Below are 20,964 nucleotides of genomic sequence, written 5' to 3'. Positions count from 1 at the left end.
GACTCACTGTGACTAAACTGAACATGACTCCAGTCTTCAATTCTTTATAAGGACTGGCATAACACTAGATAAAAATAAAAGATATCCACCTTTTCCATGGTATTTATTTATATACCCTTGCGATTGAAATTAATATCCAGGAAATCCGTGGATACGAATGTGACTACAAACATTCGATATGTAAAATGATTGTAGATATATTAACGTACGAGTATGTATATTGTACACGCTATATGGATGTGGATATACATTGCACAATGTAAATACATATATCAATTTAGGTACAAGCAAATACTATGTAATATACATTTGGAAATCCTTGAGGCGGAAATGAAGTAAGTATTGAAAAGTATGAAGGGAAATCGGTCTCTTTCATCATATTGTATAGAATATTCAAAAAATATATGTAATTGTTCATATATTGTAGGTATTATACCTATTTAGGGATTTTTCATCATTGCAACTACTTAAGGAAGGGATTGTGAACTACTTTCTCTACGCTTGAGGTCAAACCAGATACAATCAAAACCATTTCCATTGTGGAGGATCGATGCATAATTGTATATTTTAGATCTATTATATGTACATTTACAATATTTGGAACATAAATCCAAATATTTACATATGTACAAATAGTAATGGAAATATAAATTCATAAATTGACAATGGTTTTTCATATATATTATGTATATAAAATACAAAATATGTCTTGCAACCTAATATCTCTTTAATTATTTCATTGCTAGTAATAGTATGATGTGGTCTTTATTGCATTACTCAACTTTTTCTTCAAAAAGAAAAAGAGCTCCAAGTTCTATCATTAGTCAACCAATTCTTACCAACCGAAAGACTATTTTTAATTGTGAATTGTCTACAGCATAATAATAAGAGCAAATTTGAGTTCAATCAGTCAGCATTTTGAACACTAAATACGGGTAACGAACATAGGCGGCTTTATAAGTCTATCTAGGAGGGGGATTACTTCTGTTTACATGCTAAGGACAGGGACGTCCACAGGGTGTGGCTGGAGGGCCCTGTCAATTTAAGGAATATCTGCTTTTTACTAGAAATTTAGTTTAATTTTCTAATTTTTTTTGTTAACATCTGTGGATTTTTGAAATTTCTATTAAAAAAATTTAATATTATAAATTTACTTTTCGAATTTCTTATATTTGAAATTAATTTTTTGTATACAGCTGTGGATTTTTGAAATTTGCTTACAAAAAATTTTAAATTTTCTTACAAAAATTTTAAATTTTCTTACAGAAAATTGTACTTTTTGTGGAGAGCTTTGGAATTTTGAATTTTTTTCCAAAAAATTTTATATTTAATTTTTCAATTTTTTCCCCATTTTTTGAATATATTTTTTTTAATTCCAAAACAAAGCCCCCCTCCCCTGATCCCAAATATAATCTAGCTTACGCCCTAAAGTATAAAATATGATTATGTTTAAGCCCCCTTGGCCTTCCTACATATAGTAGAAAAAATTGACAAATTGCAACAAAATATAGACGTATAATTATTCGGAATTACCGTGAATCAAAGCCTATATTTTGATTCAAGTCACAGTGTCATTGAGAGATTATTTGAGCACCTAAAACTTTGTAAGGTAGCATAAAATTCATGAGTCTATAAGTCCTGATATAACGCAGTTCTACGAATGTGTAGCTTATTTAACCTTTTAAATCGCACCCTGGTGAAAAAGTTTATCTACGATGCTCCTAATTAAGAGTATGACTAATGTTTAGTTTATGCTCACTTATTAAGTTTTGAAGAAGAATTAGAAGAACACCATGTACTTGCATACTTTTACAGAAAAGAAATATCTTTGTAAAGACGTGAGTTACTACATCTACCCTGGTAACCCACCTTGAATCAATATTTGAGTGGTTAATCTTTACGAAAATCACGTTTTTCCCTTAAATATGTAAACTAAATGATCGGAAGTTTATTCAATCCTTTTTTGAGGGACAAATTAATAAATAAACCTATTTATACAAAACTGAATATCACGTTTTTTAACATCAATACATAGTTTATTGTATCAATCAGTTACTTGATTTCCCTTCTATGAATTTATATTTTACGATTGACACATAATTAATTATCAGATTTTAAAGTTGGCAATATTTTTTATTTAAAATGTCTTATTTAATTAAAACACTAAACACTTTATTCATCAAATATTAATTGATGCTATCATTTAATTTTGATTTATTAAATTTAATTATTTGTTATGCATTTACAGGTAATATGTAACTGTGGATATTTGAATTTTATAATGTCCCACAGATTAATAGCCAAATTGTAATTTTCATCAAAAATATCAAAAGTTACTACTTTAATATACAGGGTTGATCTTATCTTAATTTAAATTTTAATAAATTGGAAATTTTTTTCTCGATTGTCTTCAAACTAGGTGAAAGACAGGTTTTGTTACTCAAGATTACCTATGTAAAGTTCCGACTCAATTACAAAACAAAACAAACGAGAACGAGTTAAGTGTAGCGACAAGAAGTAAAATTTTGAAGTTTCTCTCAAGGGGCATGCCCGCCATGGCCATATCCAAGGAGTGTGGATAAAACCGTATTACTGTTTATCGTCCCAGGGACTTATTCACCCCGCCACCACGGTCTTTGGCGTTATGACTAGCACAAGCAAAGTTTGCCATCCCATTCTTCTGGAGAGGAAGGAGGGGCTCAATGTAGATGCATAAATCGAACTTCTTGAAACAAAATAGTCCCCTTTGGCAATAGAAAAATTTGGGGACATACCCATACGTTCCTGAGAGACAGCTTTAAGGACTTTTGGTACCTCAATAACCATCCTCTCTAAACGCAAACCCCTTAAGCTTAATGCAGATCCTTACATCAAATTTTTGAAAAGAAAGGGCTATCTTGGGCCGGAGAAAAGTTCAGGGATAACTTTGTTTTCGCTCAAGACGGACCTACATATCCTTGGTCCCTAAGACCTAGGCCTTCCTTTGAGACACTTTCCGGACATTTGGTACCTCAACATATGGGTGCCCTCCTCTGCAGACGCGATCCCCTTGAACCGCTCTATCTAGACACGTCTGGAGAAGAGGGTGTGTACTACTCTTCACATGAATGTCCAGTATCTAGAAGCTTCCATCAAGAAGGAAGCTGATCAAGCTTCTGTCTGACTGCATAGTCAAGGGATGCAAGGAATTTAGGCCTTGTATTGAGGCAATTATTAGAACTGAGGGCCCACATATTCAATAAAAATTGTCCGAAATACTATTGACAGATGATTTTGTGAAATAAATATCCTCACAAAACCTCTCATTAAAATTTTACTCTTGAATAGTTGGAAAAAATATAATGAGTACAACTTGATAAGATCAAGCTTGCATTACATCAATCATCTATTAAAAATCTATCTAATGTGTTATCTTTGTCCCATTTGCTGAAAAATATCAATTTAAAGTGTTTCATATGATTTTTTGTGGCAGCTTCTCCTAAATCATTGCTTGTACATAAGATGTATATAGAATAAAGATATCAAATAAATACTCTTTTTAAATATAACTACTGGATAGGATAAGTATCTCAAGGGATAAACATTTTATAAATTTGATTGGTTATTTTGATAAAATATCACTAGACATTTAGGTTTTATCCATAGTGATCGACTAATTTACCTCTATGGAATAAATTCCAATGACGAAAGTAATGATGAAGAAATAAAGAATAGTTTTTATTTGGATAGAATAATGAAGAGGAAAAAGTATTTATTAAAGAGTAAGACATCAATTGAACAAATCGGTTGAATAAGTTTATGAAATAAAAATAAAGAAAGTTTCATAATTTAACTTGATCGTAAAAATTTAAATAAAAATTATTTGACTTTTGAAGGACTTTATCTAATATATAATCACATTAAGTAGAATAAGAAAATCCTTACGTAATTACACAAACAAATAATGATTGATAACGCCAATCCTTATTTGATTATGTTTATAAAGCTGGTATAAAAATGAAAAAGAAAATCAACAGCTGACAAATGAATAAGTTTATTTCTTCTGGGATGAAAGCATTGTCTTGGGGAATTGTATTGAACAACTATCGAAGCATTTTGGATGGATAATTCAACAAACAATCTCTGCCATACTTCAATTCAGGAAGAGGTGAAAACTGGTAGATATTTGTCTGAGAACAGATATAAATATATCAGGCTTTTAGATAAAAAATAGCTTGTTTAAGTGTTTCAATTTTGAGCTATTTACCTTCAGAGCAAGTAGAGTCGGAAGTCAAATTTTAATGACTCTGCAGATTCAGGAAGGAACTGGAAGATTTTGAAGAGGATTGCGAGGTCATAACGGTTTTTTTTACGTTGGTGGTCCCAGTCTTTGGCCTCCAAGGTCGCTGGACCTCAACCCCATGGACTTCTTTGTGTGGGGTGCAGTTAAGCGACACACTAGTATCCAATTTGATGTCCAAGATATGGGAGGAATTCCGGAATCTCCCAAAGGGGATTGTCATTCAAACCATTTCCCGTTTCCGAGGTCAAGTCGAGTCTGCTATTGAAGCCAAAGGGGATTAAATTGTTTAATATTTTTTTTTAAATTTCAGCATTCATTTGGGATTGGTTTTTATTAAAATCGGATGATTACTTTAGGAGGAAAAAATCATAATCGTGTAGACTGTTGAATAAAAGTTGCACCCTATAATATAAAAATATAACGGTGTTAAAATAATTAATTATAATTTAAATTAAATAATAGTATAAAGAAACACTGGGTTCAAACTTTTTTTTTTTTACAATTGTCGATACTACAAAGTACAGAATTTCTTATTTTAGTTAGCTTCATTATCCATTTACATAATCTCCATTGAACCATCCTCAGATGTTTTACTTGAGAAATTTATTCTCTTTAAAAAAAAAGAAAAAGATCATTATGACGTAAATGTTTGTCAACAGGGTCTAGAGTCCCAGGTTTTAAGTCTGAATAATTAATTATTGTCAATTGATCTATAACACTATGCCATTTTACTTGTCGACTAAGTCTCACATTAAAACGTATAAAATATCCCAGCATTCGAAAAATAAAATATTTATTAAGTTATCTTAAATACAGTTCCTACAAAATGTGTCTAATCATCTAAAAATATAGTAAAATGAAGGGTTTATTCAATGTTTCAAAAGAAAATTAAAAGTTAAACTGACAAAATCAATCAAAGTTGAACTGTTTTTGATGGCAAATTATTTTCAGTTATAAAATTAGCTACAATATAAGCTATTAAAAAAATATTGGCATCCAAATATGATCTGTCATTTTAGTTGATTATTTTTGATAAGAGAAAATTTTTAGGAACTGTATTGAAGATAACTTAATATATATTTTATCCTTCGAATACAGTTTTTATCTATTGTTATTAACTTTAATTTTTATTTATGTATTTTTTCTTTCATTTTGAAATATGGCTCACAATTGGAATTGTATTTTAAAAACGTGATATTTAAAAAAGGCTTTAAAGACAAAACCTTTTGTGGTTGTAAGTATTTTTCTTAGCTGGTGGTGTTCCGAAAACAGAATTTTGTTTCATACTACAATTTTCAAAAGGAATTGACGTGTGTTGAAGGATTTAGGGCAGAGGCAATTGATTTTTATATTTTTTAGGTAATAACAACAGCTAATTCGAAAAGTATCGATACCCTGAATTGATATGCATTGTCAGAATACGATAGAAAAATGTGATTACTGCATCTACTATTACCATGATTTATCAATAGTTTTTCTTGATATAATCACAAAAACTCACTATAATGGATTATAATTGGACGTTTTGTTCAAAATTCCTTTTAAAACTGTTACTAGATTCCGGAGTAATTTTTGACCAAGTTCTTAATGTGGATATTTTTCAAACCCTTATGAACGATATCTTGGGTAGAATATATAACCTGATATATACCTTCACTTACTTACTTTACAAGAGATCAATGTCCGAAAATGGACTATGCTAGGAGTTCTCAATTGGCCTAGCACTTTTACCCACGTGTTCATTGATGCTCCAGCCCATTTTTATTGTCCTTAAAGCCAAGAAAATTTAAAATTTAGTTTGAAGATAGAAAAAAAATTTAAGTTTTATTCTTTTCAAAAAAGTTTTGTCTTTTCTAAAAAAAGTTATTTGTAAAAGTTTGGGATTTAAAAAAAGAAAAAAATCATTCGGTCATTGTCAAAAAAGGCCCCTACCTCAAAAAAAAAAAAAAAAAAAAAAAAAGAAGATAGATAAATTTTAGCCATGGCTCTGCAAACTTTAATCCCCGCATGCAAATAAATTCCGGCTACGGTGGCGTTGTTCCTTCTTTATTCGGGCCGTTCAGTCTGAGCCATTATGTTTTTTTAATATTCAAGGTGCAAGAGCTAGTTATGCAGCCAATTTAGCAAACTCTCCTGGCCAAACACGGCACTTAAACAGCTGACTTTTTATTGTTTCATAGCTTTTTTAAACCTGCACCATTTGGAAAATATGAAATCAATTGACTAATTCACTGTTCCAAATATTTAGATTAGGGACGGAACCCTCCTTGTAATCTGTGCCACGGCCTACTAAATAACAATTGCTCCAACTCTGGAACTCAGTGAGCCTTTCGTTTTCAAATTTAGGAGATAATTACTTGTGGCAGCAGATCTCAGCTCCCTGCTACACCTCGAGAAAACGTCTTTAATTGCTCCAAGACAATTTTGACGATTTCATATCGCCGGAATTTTGGCCTCCAAACTAGCCAGATCTGAACGCGATGTACTTTTTTGTGGGATACGGTCGAATGACAAACCAACCGAAGCCCCTGAAACACAAAGAAGAACTTATTAGTCAGATCAAGAAGGGATTTTGGGGTTTGCCAAGGTACCAAGTGGCGAAGACTTGTAGGCGCTTTCGGTCTCCTATAGAGACTATAATTGAGGTTGAAGGTGATTTTATTATATAAAATAATTAAGAATCCATCTAGCTTTGAGATTCTGGTTTTATTTTTTAATTTGCTAACTGGTTGAAGAGAAAATTGCAGTAAACAAAGAATCATTTTCGCGGCACAGATAACTTGCCCACCATGTATTTATTTATTATATGTATTCATATGCCTACGTTCTACTTGAGCGATTTCCTTTAACCCTCTTGATGTCCAATACATAAGGCATTACATAACATAACTGCAAATAATACATAGGTACTTAGTTACATATAAGTTATATACAAACGTAAATGCTTTATGAGAAAATGAAAGTTTGAAAATACTCCTACATACAGACAGCAGTACAAACAAACAAATAAAGTTCTTGGATTTGTAAATATCAAAATGAATTATTAGAAAAAGATGAGGATGTGGCTTTACTAGCTATTAAGCACTAGATGGGATCCATATACATTGCCGAGTGGTCTATTAAAATCTGAACACTTTGAATTGCATATAAACTTCAACATGTTATAATTAAATAATTAACAATATAATTTCAACAAAATTAATACTTTTAATAGATGTATACCTCAGCTCACTTAATCATTAATGTAGCCCTCTTTGGCTAGGATGGTTTCCAGGGTGCGGTGGAAGGCCTGGTACCCGCTGCGGATGTAGTCCTCTATCATGGCGTCCTACTACAGAGACACACTGACTTTGAGGGCCTCAGTGTTTGGATAAAGGACACTGCAGGCCTTTCCCTTGACATTCACTTAAAAATTTGCAGTCAAAAAGGGAAGCATCAAGTCTGTAGGTTCCAAAGAGCTCTTGCAACAGAGGAGATTGGGTTATTTTGTTGCTTGTGTCAAAAATGGCCTCTCCCTCTTCACAAGGCTCTTTCTACCCTCTTTTTTTATAGCTCTGGTGTGAAACCCCGAAATCTCTTGCATTGCCCATCATGGACTTGAGGTGATTGGCTTGGGTGTTTTCTTTAACTCCTCCGGATCCAGTTTGGCCTTTTTGGCAGAGCCCTTCTTCCTCTCCAACGGTTTAGATTTGCTGATGGCGTAGTCGGTGGTCCTGGAGACACCCAACTACTTGGATTGCACGAATGGAAATTCGTCAGTCACGTTCAAGTGTCATTTTCTCGACTTGTACGTAAGCTACAGAGAGCTCAGGTTTCTTTTTTAACTAATTATTTATGTTTTAATATATCAAAATTTGAATTAATTTCAATCACTCAACCTTAATTTATTATTGAATTCGTAAGTGTTCAGATTTCACTGGACCACCCGGTATACACAATTTTGTATACATCTCTCTCATATTCAAATAAGCAAGAGTTCATAATAATATCATTTAAAAATATAGGCAGATTTACATATTAAAAAAACTATTCTTTATTCGATCTAAAGATTTGATCAATAGAGGAATGTGTTAACCTTGTTCTGTTTTTCACCCATGTTTTCAACACTTCCGGAAGGGAGTTAACCTACCACCGCCTCCAAAATAATAACAATAATGATAAGAATAACAAGTAGGTATGAGAATAAATACCTCATAGCTCCCATCATATCCATTTATACGTAATTATAAAGGTAAAAAATAGGTGTTTGGGAGGGGTATTCTGATTGACTTTTATTAAGTGTCTCATATTTTGTTACTGGACCAATTAGTATTTGGGGATTCTTATTGATGTGAGGGAATCTCTTCATTTATTATTCTTATTCGAAAAAAAAAACACACACATAAAAATACTTATACCATGACTTTAAAAATGTTTTGCCCTCAGAGGTTTTGTTTATAATTTTCCTGGGGAGGGGTTTATAAATGTTTGAGAAATTTGTTTATTGACAAGCCAAATTTGGCAAATGACTTTTTTAATAATTTAAAACAGGAATTTTGTCAAGGAGTCTAGTTACAGATTGGAAAGAGTGATTGGTTGCAAGTTTCCTTTCTTTAGTGATTCTACTAAGATAATACTTTTGTTAGCCATCAGGGAGCAGACTCCATGCATGGGAGACAGAAATGCATCTCCATGCATGACATACTTTGTAAATCGTCTTCTTTGAGGACCCAGTCTTCTTCCTCATGACCTTCCTGGACAATCTCAGGAGGAGGAGCTAGCTTAATTCTCTTCTCGTACTTTGTGCTCATGGTGGCGACTAGGACAATGTTTTTCTGAGCAATCGACAAATAATTATTTGTTCATAGGAAAATTGTAAAAAAATAACTATTTTTGTCATCGAATATACGAGGGTGGTCTGAAAAGTTTAAGATCAAAAAAGTATACAAGACATTTTTTCTGAATGATTTATTTCATTTTTCAATATAGTATCCATGTAAATCTAGAGAATTCTCTGATCCCGTCCAAATAGTACTCGCCGCGTTTTTGATTTAAATAATTGTTCACGAGACACTTTTTGTGTTTGGCTCAATTACTTTGAGTTTGAATTGACTTAGACGAGTCAAATTTTAACGCAACCAGCCTTTATATGTTTGCTATTGTTTAAATCTATTTAAAGAGAACACTTTCAAAAGCAAAAAATTTAATGATAGGTAGATACTCAATTATGTCCATTTTCACAAAAACCCCCAAATCAACTCACTCAAACGACTATGGTTCCAAAAAGGATGAAGCTTTGGTGACTAACTCTCAACAGATGCTAGATAGATGATACTAGCTTTTATTTAAGAGTCGGAAACTTTTCGGACTACCCTCGTATAGCAGGCAGACTTTGGATCAGTTTGGGTTAACTAGCATTTATTCCACACGGCTTTTGTTTGTAATCCAAAGTATTACGTTATGGTAAATGTATACTTTCTGATAGACCATAATGCTGGTGATGATATTTTATAAACATTTCTGACGGATATCCTCATTTTCAGCGAATATTATGATATCTACCAAGAGCTTTTGAGATAATCTACTTTTATAAAATAAGGAAATGGCATAAAGAATATGATTTGAAAATTGTGTGAATTTCATATTTTCCCCTTTTTTTTAATTTGAACGTATTTAATGCGGGGAATTCATGTCAAATAGACAGCTCAAATGATAATTCATACAACTTATGGATAAAGAACAATAATTCTAATTATTTCAATATAATAGGTTGTGGAAAAAGTAATTTCGTATTTCACGCTTTTTTTTTTTAAACTAAGTATATCTTGTTCTTTATTGGTCACATCAGATCATATAATAAAGTGTTATAAATGGGTAAGTGTATACTACATACGCTTTTTCGATAGTAATGTGCTTGGTCCATTCAGTCGTGAATTCTCGTGCGTCGAGTATGGAAACTCACCATACTTTACATTCTCACTACCTGAAAGGAAAAAAACGCGTGGAAAGCAACCAAGGAAATTTTTGCTCTATACAAGGCCAATACAAGTTCGGTTCGTGTTGCACAACAGTGGTTCGAGCTGTTTTTCTTTCGCTCAATTCTACCCTCTACTGTGAACAAATTGAGTATTATAAGCTGGTGATGAAACTGAAGAGCCAGGATTGGTAAATAGGAGACAACAAAATATCATCGAGACAACGCCCGGGTGCAAACATCTTTGTTGAAACGCCAGAAGCTACGGAAGCTCGGATGGGAAATTCTTAAGCATCCACCCTACAGTCTGGACCTGGCACCAAATGACTACCACCTTCTCCTCTCTATGAACAATGCCCTTTGGGGTACAAATTTGGGTCAAAAGAGGCCTGTGAAAATTGTTTGTCCAAGTTTTTTTTTCAATTAGGACAAGGGTTTCTACGAGAAAGGCATAATAAAGTGGGATTCTTGTTGGCAACCAGTTATCAAACAGAATGCCGTACTTCACCATCACCATCAGGCAGCCACGGCACCCCGTCTTCCATTCCCATAGAGTATCCTTGGCTTAAATCAGATGATTGAAGCACTTCTTATAAAGAATTAAAATAAAGCAAAAAATACGAAATTACTTTTTAACTAGCATCATATATCCCTATAATTTTAATTAGTTAATATAGTGACATAAATTATCGGGGAAATTAAAATCCCCTCTACTCTTGAGAAAATCCCTGATTTAATCTTAATTCATTTTCAATTGCCCTATCACCCTTATACATTCTGTTTTGAATCTTAGTGCTTAAATTATAATATACTGTACGAATGAAGAAGTTCATTTAAAAAATATTTGAAACGGTAGGAATTTTTTCTATGAAAGGAAATGAGAACATAATTGAGATATTAACCCGGGAGTCCAAAGGCCATATTCATTTCAGACGGATACAATAAGTGGTACCATGTAGGTACGTGCATACTACATGCCAACATTAATTTATTTTTTAATTATAATTCGTCGAGATGGAAATGTACTCTTTCAAAATTCATTTTCTCATGGTAATATTATGTAGAAATTTGATAGATTGTGTAATAATATCTTTAATCGTAGTATCTGTCCATCGTAGAACGGAAGATCTTTATGGATTATTTTATTCAAAATAATTAATATATGCCTAACAATTACGTCGTGCTCATTGTTTGAGTATCATTAAAGAACTGTCGATTATATCCAAGTTAGAAATATCGCAAGATAATTATTACGTATTATTACTTTTTTGTTAAGAGTTTGAAATAATGAATGAATCACTATAAAGATGATCAAGTTTATCTTAATCATCTTTAATAGTATATAACCACGAGTCCTTGTCGAGTGTTTGGATTACGAGTCCGATTCAAACTGGAGTATTTCAAAAGCAAGTCTGAGACATGTCCAACTCAGGAAAAACTATGCATTAAGTCCCATAATATTTTTAGTCCCAAGTACAAATCCCCAGCTCTGTAAACCAACTTGTTTTTGATGTATTGAATATTGCATTCCCACCTACAAATTTATAAAAGTTGATGTTATTCACAGAACCATAGTTTCATATATCATTGTCCCTTTAATTGGTTAGATGGAGTTGCACTGATTTAATATAAATAAACATTATAGTATTACATTTACTCTATCTGACCGAGGAATTGTTTTTTAAAGTCCATATACTGATAATGTATATTTCCTTCTCTAGGAATGATCGCTCGCAAGCCTACGCACATTGAGTTCAAGAAAATAATTTCTAGAAAGGGTTACAAACATTTCAAGGAAAATCTGAGGATCCCTAGTAAACGCTTACTTAAATCACAGTGTCCGAAAAGTTGTCTTAAATAGTAATACTCTCAAGTAATGAATAAAAGCATCATTTCATGCAAAATATTACACTCTAGTCAACAAACAGAATTTGTAATGTATATTTACAAAGATTCGCATAAGTATGATTCATTGTGTTACTTTTGTGATACAAGGAGCTTATATCACATTTGTATACTTGCTACAACTTACATGCACATAGATAATATACTTATATATCATATTATCGTCTTAAATACACTTTTTAAGGTCCCCCTCCTTATCATCCTTTGCACAAACGATCATAGAAGAGTTAATGTATATAATAAATTTTTTACAATGAAAAAACTTCTTTGTATTCTGACTGTATATTGAAATTGATCAAGTCAATTATCCAACTTTGAATTCTATGGAATTATCTAAGTAAGTATATAGTGTCTAATGGATTAAAAGCAATGTATCATAGCGAAAAAAAAAAAAAAAAAAAAAAAAACTTATAAAAAGTGCAAAAGTTGGGGGGAGGGGGAATCACTTTATCAAATGGAATAAAAAACTCTACTACATTACATATACATACTACTTATAAATTACCATCTTTGTATAATTTGGGTTCTCTTTTATATCCCTTCAATTTCAAAGGAACCCATTCGTCATAATAAAACAAGGTATATTGACTTTTTGATGCCAATAAAGATTATTTTGATATAATCGAATCGATAATTATTTAATCAGCTGATTTGTTTACTTCAAATGAACGCATGTAAATAGTAAACATAGACCATCATCTAATCGGACATGCTAGAATTTTCTATTTGATGTATCGTACCGACTGCTGGGCAAGATAGGCAGATTTTGACTAAAAACAGACCCCTTAATAGCCTATGACGTCACTATTGCTAGAATTTTCATTTTGATTCAGCGTACCGACTGGTGTGTATGAAAAATAGATTTTGAGAAAGCATGCAACCACTAATATACACTATGAGATCACTAATAAAAGCGTGGTGGAAGTCAAATATCAGTCATACCCGCCGCATTATGGTATAACCTTGTATTTTCTATTAACCTTGGATCTATAGAGCAGCTTAGGAAATCGGGAAAAAAGGAAATTAGTACCATATATTTTGATAAGAATCAGGGGTTGTACCCTCTCAAATATTTTTTTGTACAATCAATGTAATAGTTTATCAAGTGGCTAAGGCTGATTGATAGCGTTGACACTTCGTATTAGGTAAAACATAATAAGAGTAAAAATAAAATAGTCAATTAAAAACAAAAATAGTAAGTCAAAAGCAATAATATCCAATGTAAAAAAGAAAATAATATCGTAAAATTAAAAAATCAATTCGAGACACGATAAGAAACACAAATCGAAATTCGGTTCTTTTAAAATTTCTTAAAGGGGAGGAGGAGATTCAAATTGTGAGCAGGAAAAATCTGTGCTGAATATAGTTTCTGTTGGCATGTGGGTTATTAACGGAATTATTTTTTGGCATACAAGTTTCCAAGTCGTTTATTATCTTATAAACTATAATTAACACGTTCCTCCTTTTTTCCAATGTGGATAACCCCAGGCGAAGCAGTTCTTTCTCATTAATAATAATATGATTTCGGCAGACCAGTCTAAAAAATCGCCTCTGAACATTTGCACATTTGTGCAATAATTTTCTTTAAGAATAAGCGGGATTCCACGACTATGGTGTACATGTTAATATAGAAACAGCATATAGATATTAATTTATATCAAGAAATTGATATTTCATACAAAATTATTCATTAGATGTAAATTTCTTTGGCAAAAACTCTTTCTGATGAAACAAAAAGCTTTATTCTCTGGTTTATTATTTCACAGTATTAAAATTAGGCGTACTGACTGAACTCAAAGTTACGAAGAGTCATAACTCCACAATCTTTTAATTCTTTCTCGCTCCTCAGATCCTCAAGACTTGCCATGAAATACAATTAAAACACTCATCTCCAGATTTACAGGGATAAACAGATATCAAACAATTAATAAGTTTTTTTCATTCTTTTTTTAAGTAAAATAAATTTAATTAAAGGGTATGGGATTTGACTTCTTTTTTTCAAAAGTAATTCCTGATTTTTTTTCAGACATAAAATTTTTCCTATAAGCTATAAATTTAAATTTTAAATTACATATTAGATTTTTTATGAAAAACTTATCTGTTATAAAAAAAAATTGGTTACATACTTCCATTTTTCTGTACTCATGTACTCATGAAATTGAATATAGAGGTGAAAAGATTTTTGAAAAATAAATTTTTTGTTGACTTATGTAATATAATAAACCTAAAATGATTTCTGCAACGCAAGAATCAAATCAATTTTGCTCCTGAATCAATATAATCAAATAATCTTTTGTAATTGAGAGAATGAACTCTTCAAATAAATCGTTTTTCTTTTTAAACAAATAAAAAGATCAAATGCTATTTATTTCCAGACAATCCCCTCCTGACTAAAAAAAATATTGCAATTAACTAGGATTTCATGTTACAAAATGTATTATATGCCGTATTTAAGTTAATCGTAAATTTTAGCACATAATAAGTTTACTTTGATGTAAATTAATTATATTTTTCTGACTCAAAAGTTGTTTCAAAACTATAGATGATAAAAATTCAAAATTCTGGAAAATCGATTTGATACGAAATTGGGATGAGTGTGTCATGTACAACTACATTTTCAAACAATAATAATTATTTTCTTCTCAACAGTAAGGTCTTTATTTATAATCATGGGTTTATAAAGAAAAAAGAAATAATGCTCTCAACCGCATCAAGATATTAAATGTTTTCCATCAGAATTTCACTGAATCGCAGAACAAATATAGATTTTGCAGCAAATTTAGTGAAATTTTATCCACCAGTCTCTGCCATATATTTCGAAACTATAATTTTTGGAATGAGATAGTATAGAAAACATTACAAAAAATTAAGACTGAGTGCATAATACTTGTTGCAAAATAATTGTTTGTTTTTTATCATTCTGATATGTAAGAATGTTTCTTCTTTTGTGACATTTTTTAATGTTTTATATAGTTAAGAAAATGTTTGTTTATCCATTTCTTAGTCGGTTTTTATATTCAAATAGTGTATGTGTGAATATTTGAAGTTTTTTTTTTTTTAATTTTTGATTCTACTGTTTTTGATTTTTAGGTCATCAAATGGAAATTAATTTTTAACAATAGTGTTGAATATTTTTTTAAACTAACAGTATTTTCCTTTTAGGTATTTATTTTTAAAATTTTGTGACTAGTGTAATGACTAAATTGCCAATAATCTACTAATTCGTTGATATATCCGTCTAGCCCTATTTATTTATGCCTTAAGTCTTTTTTCATAAAATAAATATATCTCTTTTTGCAGTTCTGATCAAATTGTGTCGTAGAGCGCAATATTTACCTCTAGAGAATAGTATGATGCGGTACCAGTAACCTGTAATCAGACCTACATCAAAAGAGAGACACTCTAAATTCTAAAGCGGATTCAGAGCTTTATTTTTTTTAATATTCCATTAATTGATCAGTAGGAGTTAGACTGATTATGTACCGAGAGATCCATTAAAATCTGACCACTTTGAATTTTAAACTCCAACAAGATATATTTTATTAGTTAACAATATAATTTAAACAAAATTAATACACTATATAGATGTGTGACTGTGCTCTATCAATCATTAACTTAGCGGGAATGATGGCATCCAGGCGGGGGCAGAAGGCCTACCATCCGCTGAAGATGAAGTCCTCTGTATAGCGTCTCCGTGCTGGCTGACAGTAGCATTGAGGGCTACGGTGTTTGGATGAATTACACTACAGGCCTTCCCCTGGACATGCACACAAAAGGTGTAGTCAAGGGGCTGGCATTAGGGCTACAGGCGGGGAAAAGTCTCAAAAAAGAGTTCAAAAGAACTCGCAAGACTCTTTAAAAAGAGTCTTGCAAAATAGGAGATGGATTTCTTTCATAGCTGGTGTCAAAAGTGGCCTCTCCACCCTCACAAGGATATTTCCACTAAATTTTGTATCGCCCTCTGGACAGTCTGGCGTGAAACCCCGAAATCTCTTGCATGGGACCTCATGGGCTTGAGGGGATTGTACTTGGCTATTTTCTTTAACTCCTCCTGGTATAGTTTGGCATTTTTGATAGAACCCTTCTTCTTCTGCAACATTAGTGTAGGCAGTGGTTCTGGAGACATCCAACTGCTTGGAGTGTAAGAATGGAAATTCGTCGATCATGTTCAAGTTTCATTTTCTCGACTTGTACGTAACCTAGAGGGCTCAACTTTGTTTCGTTTTGTAACGAATTGTTTATGCTTCATATAATTTCAATCGTTCAACCTTTATTAATTATTAAATTAGTAAGGGCTCAGATATGAATGGACCACCTGGTATAAGAAAATATTATAGTTTTACAATTATTCCATCTGACATAGGAATCTTCATTGAAGTACATTTAGAGAATAATTTCTCCCAAGCGCGTTGTCCATTCATCAACGTCGTTCCGTCGGTAAACAGATATACATTAAAGGAGATACACTCTAAACTCTCAAACGGACCAAGGCCATGATTATGATTCTTGATTGCGGTAGATTAACATGGTAATATTTTGTTTTCTTTAGAAATGATATTTTTAATTATCCTTTAAAAGCCTATAATTTTATACATAGTTCAAATGTTTTAATGACGTTAGATCACAATATTGCTGTTTTAATTGAATTATGTTTAATTTATACATAAGTCAGGGTGCACAAGCATCGTTTAGGGAGAAGACACGACCTCTAGCAACCTTTTAGTCAAGATTACTGGGTGTAACTCATGAGATTGGTTCTCTTATGAATGTTCTCTGAGTTAAAAAATAAGTTTTGAGAAACACTTTCTAATTGATCAAATAATTAATTCGATATAATTCAAAATAAAGGGAAATAAAAGGATTTGTGTTGATTTGATAATAGAAATAGATTGGATACCATCTATTTATTGGATATTTGCAAAGCAATATTGATGGATAGATTGCAAAAATAATTATAATTTCAAGGCTTCTCTTTTAGTTATAATAAGAATTGCACACACAATTTTTTAATGGATGGGAGACGACTTGCTGTGCTTTTGGGAGTTCATAAATATCTCATTTCATCTGATTTCTTTTGGAAATATATATTTTACAAATGTTTGTACAATATATAAGGAGAATAAAATAATTTATGGCTTCTCCAACGTATTAGAATCTCCTTACATATGCTATATCAAGGTCGAATCTCTCATTCCTCAAAGATACTTTTTGTAATAATAATAATAATTATTATTACGATGATAATACAAAATAATCATTTTTCATATTGTTTTACATTCAAGGAGTAATAATGTATTTTTATCGGGAAAACGAGGATTTGTGTTCTAACTATGTATTAATAAATCCTCTTGTTTCGTTGTTTTTGTAATATTCCCTATTAATGAGACCAATATGAGATTGCATCATTCTTATTTCAAAGCCTTATGTATAATTATAAATGTTTAGATAGGTGTTGTACGTCAAGATAAAAACAATATTGAACAAAATATCCCAATTATTTTTTTTACTTCTTTGTTCTTCTTATCTACAGGGTTCGGAAGAAAAACGTGGACTGTTAATAAACATTATGCAAGAAGCAAAAATGCATAGGATCTCAGACCTTCTGGATGCCAAAATTGAGGTGGCAGAGATTATGAACATTGTGAAGGGATCCATATATGAAAAAGGATGGAATATACCTCTCAAGGAAAGAATTAAGTGGAGGACACAACTTGAAAAGGGATTCTGAGTTTTCGGGGGACCTGAAGAAGAAGATCAAGGAGGAGACCCCACAAAATCCATGGATCGCCTCTCTAATGATTTTGACGTGGACGAGGGGACAATCAGAAAGGCTGTGAAGGAGGACTTGGCAGTTGTCCTCTTACACAAGGACCCCCGACCATCTGTTGACGGACGGATACTCAGAAGCAAAGGAGACTGCAGAGGTGCAAAAAAGTTCGTGCCTGGATCAAGGCAAATGGACGAGAAGATTTTCACCATGGACCAGGTCTACAACCGCCGGAACGACCGTTGGCTTGGGGGATCATCAGAGGTGTTCCGTATAACACATCCAGCCCAAATAATGGTCCTGGGGGTTGTGGCGGCCGACGGTAGGAAGATGCCTCCCTTCTTTTTTAAGGCTGGGGAGAAAATCGGCCAGGAGGCCTACTAAAAGGTGCTGAGGTTCACCATACTGCCATGGCTCAAGGTCAACTACCCAGATTACAACTAGGTGTGGACCCAAAATGGTGCACACTCAAACACATCGGCTAAATGCCAAAAGTTCTGTTCCAACAACATGGGTGATTTTTGGTACAAGGATATGTGGCAATCATCTTCGCCGGATTTGAACCCAATGGACAATGCTGTGTGGGGTAATTTGGAGAGGAAGACTAACCGGACATCTCATCCGAATATGGACGCCCTTAAGGATGCAATTGTGAAGGAGTGGAACAACTTGTCTGAGAAGTTCATCATCAACTCCTACAAGGCTTTCTGCCGCCGTGTGAAGCCTGTGATTCTGCTGTTGGCAGCGATATTGAGTGAACATGTTCACAATGGTGGTCTCTCAAAGTTTTGTTAAAAAAATTTCAAAATTATTGGTCAAAAAATAAAATCATTGATATTTTTCTAAAATCAGTCATTCAATCCACGTTTTGCTTCCGAACCCTGTAGTGGTACACATTCTACTTTATTCAATCCGAAAAAGAGGCAAGATTGCACAAAAAAAAGAAAAGAACGATGTATGTATTTCTAAATCAGTAGAAATCATAATTACATTTCTATTTTGAGAGTAGGAATTATAGATCTAGCAAATTAACAGACAGTTCCCAAGCAAGAGACAATAAAATATGTAACCACAAAACTACTGATAAATAAACACAAGGTAATTTTTGCGACAAAAGAAAATATTCATTCCCTTTCCTTCTTCAGAAGGAGCCATCAGCAAAAATTAGGTAATTGTTAACAAATTACGACATTTAGCCAGGGCGAGACTTGATGCAAAGATAATTTTGCGAGTCTTTAAAAAAAATCAAACCATGCATTTTTCAGAAAAGAATTTCATGCGAAGTCTTCACTTTTTTACGTTATGGTGAGTGGAATAGGCCAACAAGTGTCTCCAACGCTCGTTCAAAAACTGGTACTGCATTCAGTGTTGAGCAAAACTTAATCCTAGATTAGTTGATTTAATTTCAAATCATAATTGGCGCTATTCAAATCATGGTGTTAACTCACTACCGTGACAGTTCTATTTGTATTATTAGGCCATTTTTCTATATCTCTTTCACATATTATTAATATTCTCAACGTTGATTGACTGAATTCAAATGAGTTACTGTTAAGCATTGAACAGTTTTCTTTTTCTTCTTGGAAGAAAGTTTATATTAGGTTGGGGAAAAAGTAATTTCTTATTTCCCACCCCTTTTTTTGAACTAAGTATATCTTGTTCATTATTGGTCACATTGGATCACACGATAAAGCTTTGTAAAGTTGTGAATGTATAGTACAAACTCTTTTTGGAGAAAATTATCCCTTGGCCACTTAAGTCATGAATTATCAGGCGTCGAGTGTTGAGGTATCCGCGGAAGAAATTCGCCATATTTTACAGTTTTTACTAACGAGAAAAAGACGTCGAAAACGACCAAGAAAAATTGTATTGTATACGGAGCTGATACACTTTCGGTTCGTGTTCACAACAGTGGTTCGAGCAAATTTTGTCCCTGCTCTATTCTTCCCCCACTGTAAACAACTCGACCGTTTGAAGCTCGCAATCTAACTTAAGCGCCCAGTATTGGGGAATAGGAGACAACGCTAGGTCGCCCACATCTTTGATTACGTACACAGATATTCTGACAGTTCGGATGGGAAGTTCTTAAGCATTTACCCTACAATCCGGACCGTGTACCAAGTGACTACTAACTGTTCATATATATGGGCAATGCGCTTGAAGGTATACATTTGGTCTCAATAGAGGCCCTTTAAAATTGTTTTTCCAAGTTTTTTGCCATTAGGAACAAGGGCTTCTACCAAAAGGATTATTATGAAGTTGGATTCTCGTTGGCAGTAAGTTATCAAACAGAACAATGTATATTTGGCTTAATGAGATTATTTTAACACTTCTTATAAAGCATTAAGATAAAGCGAAAAATACAAAATTATTTTTTTCCAACCCACTATTTTAATTGGAGGAAAGATGATTCACGAGTCATGAATCGAATTCGATTCAATATTTTAAGTGAATTTACAAATTAAGACTTGAGAATTGATTTCATGGCCATTTTAAATCTATTTTGGTATACCATAATATCGATAATAAAACAAACAAAGTTTATTATACTGTACGTTTATTTAATAAAATACATACAAAAAAAAAATACTTCATCGTCTTCCTAAATCAGGAAGTCCTAAAGCTTTTTAATCCCCCTCATAAAATACTTGCTTCCTCATCGATCTTACATAAGTTGAATAAAAATATTGATTAATTTTGGCATTTCCGATGATGAGCAATAAAAACACCTGCACGAAATCAAGAGAAAACTATCAAATTACTTTCGAGTAACTAAACAACTCTGAAAACCGGAAACGAGACAATCAAAATATCTAAGGTAATTTCTCATTCTAAGAATTAATTAACCAAAAAATAACTAAGATGAACAATCAGTACATCAACTTCATTTTATGATTAAAACAGTTGACATTAATTAGATGAATATGTTTTCTAAACAACAGCAAGTCTTTTAGTCATATTATACATAAAGTTTGAAAAAATTTAGCTTAACTGTTCTATACGTTTGATATATTTCACAAAATTGTGTTAGAGTGACTAAAAAACAGCTTTAATTAC

Source organism: Lepeophtheirus salmonis, chromosome 1 (assembly GCF_016086655.4).
Source record: "Lepeophtheirus salmonis chromosome 1, UVic_Lsal_1.4, whole genome shotgun sequence".
Taxonomy (NCBI): domain Eukaryota; kingdom Metazoa; phylum Arthropoda; class Copepoda; order Siphonostomatoida; family Caligidae; genus Lepeophtheirus; species Lepeophtheirus salmonis.
The sequence above is the reverse complement of the archived record's forward strand: the minus strand, read 5'-3'. Positions refer to the sequence as shown.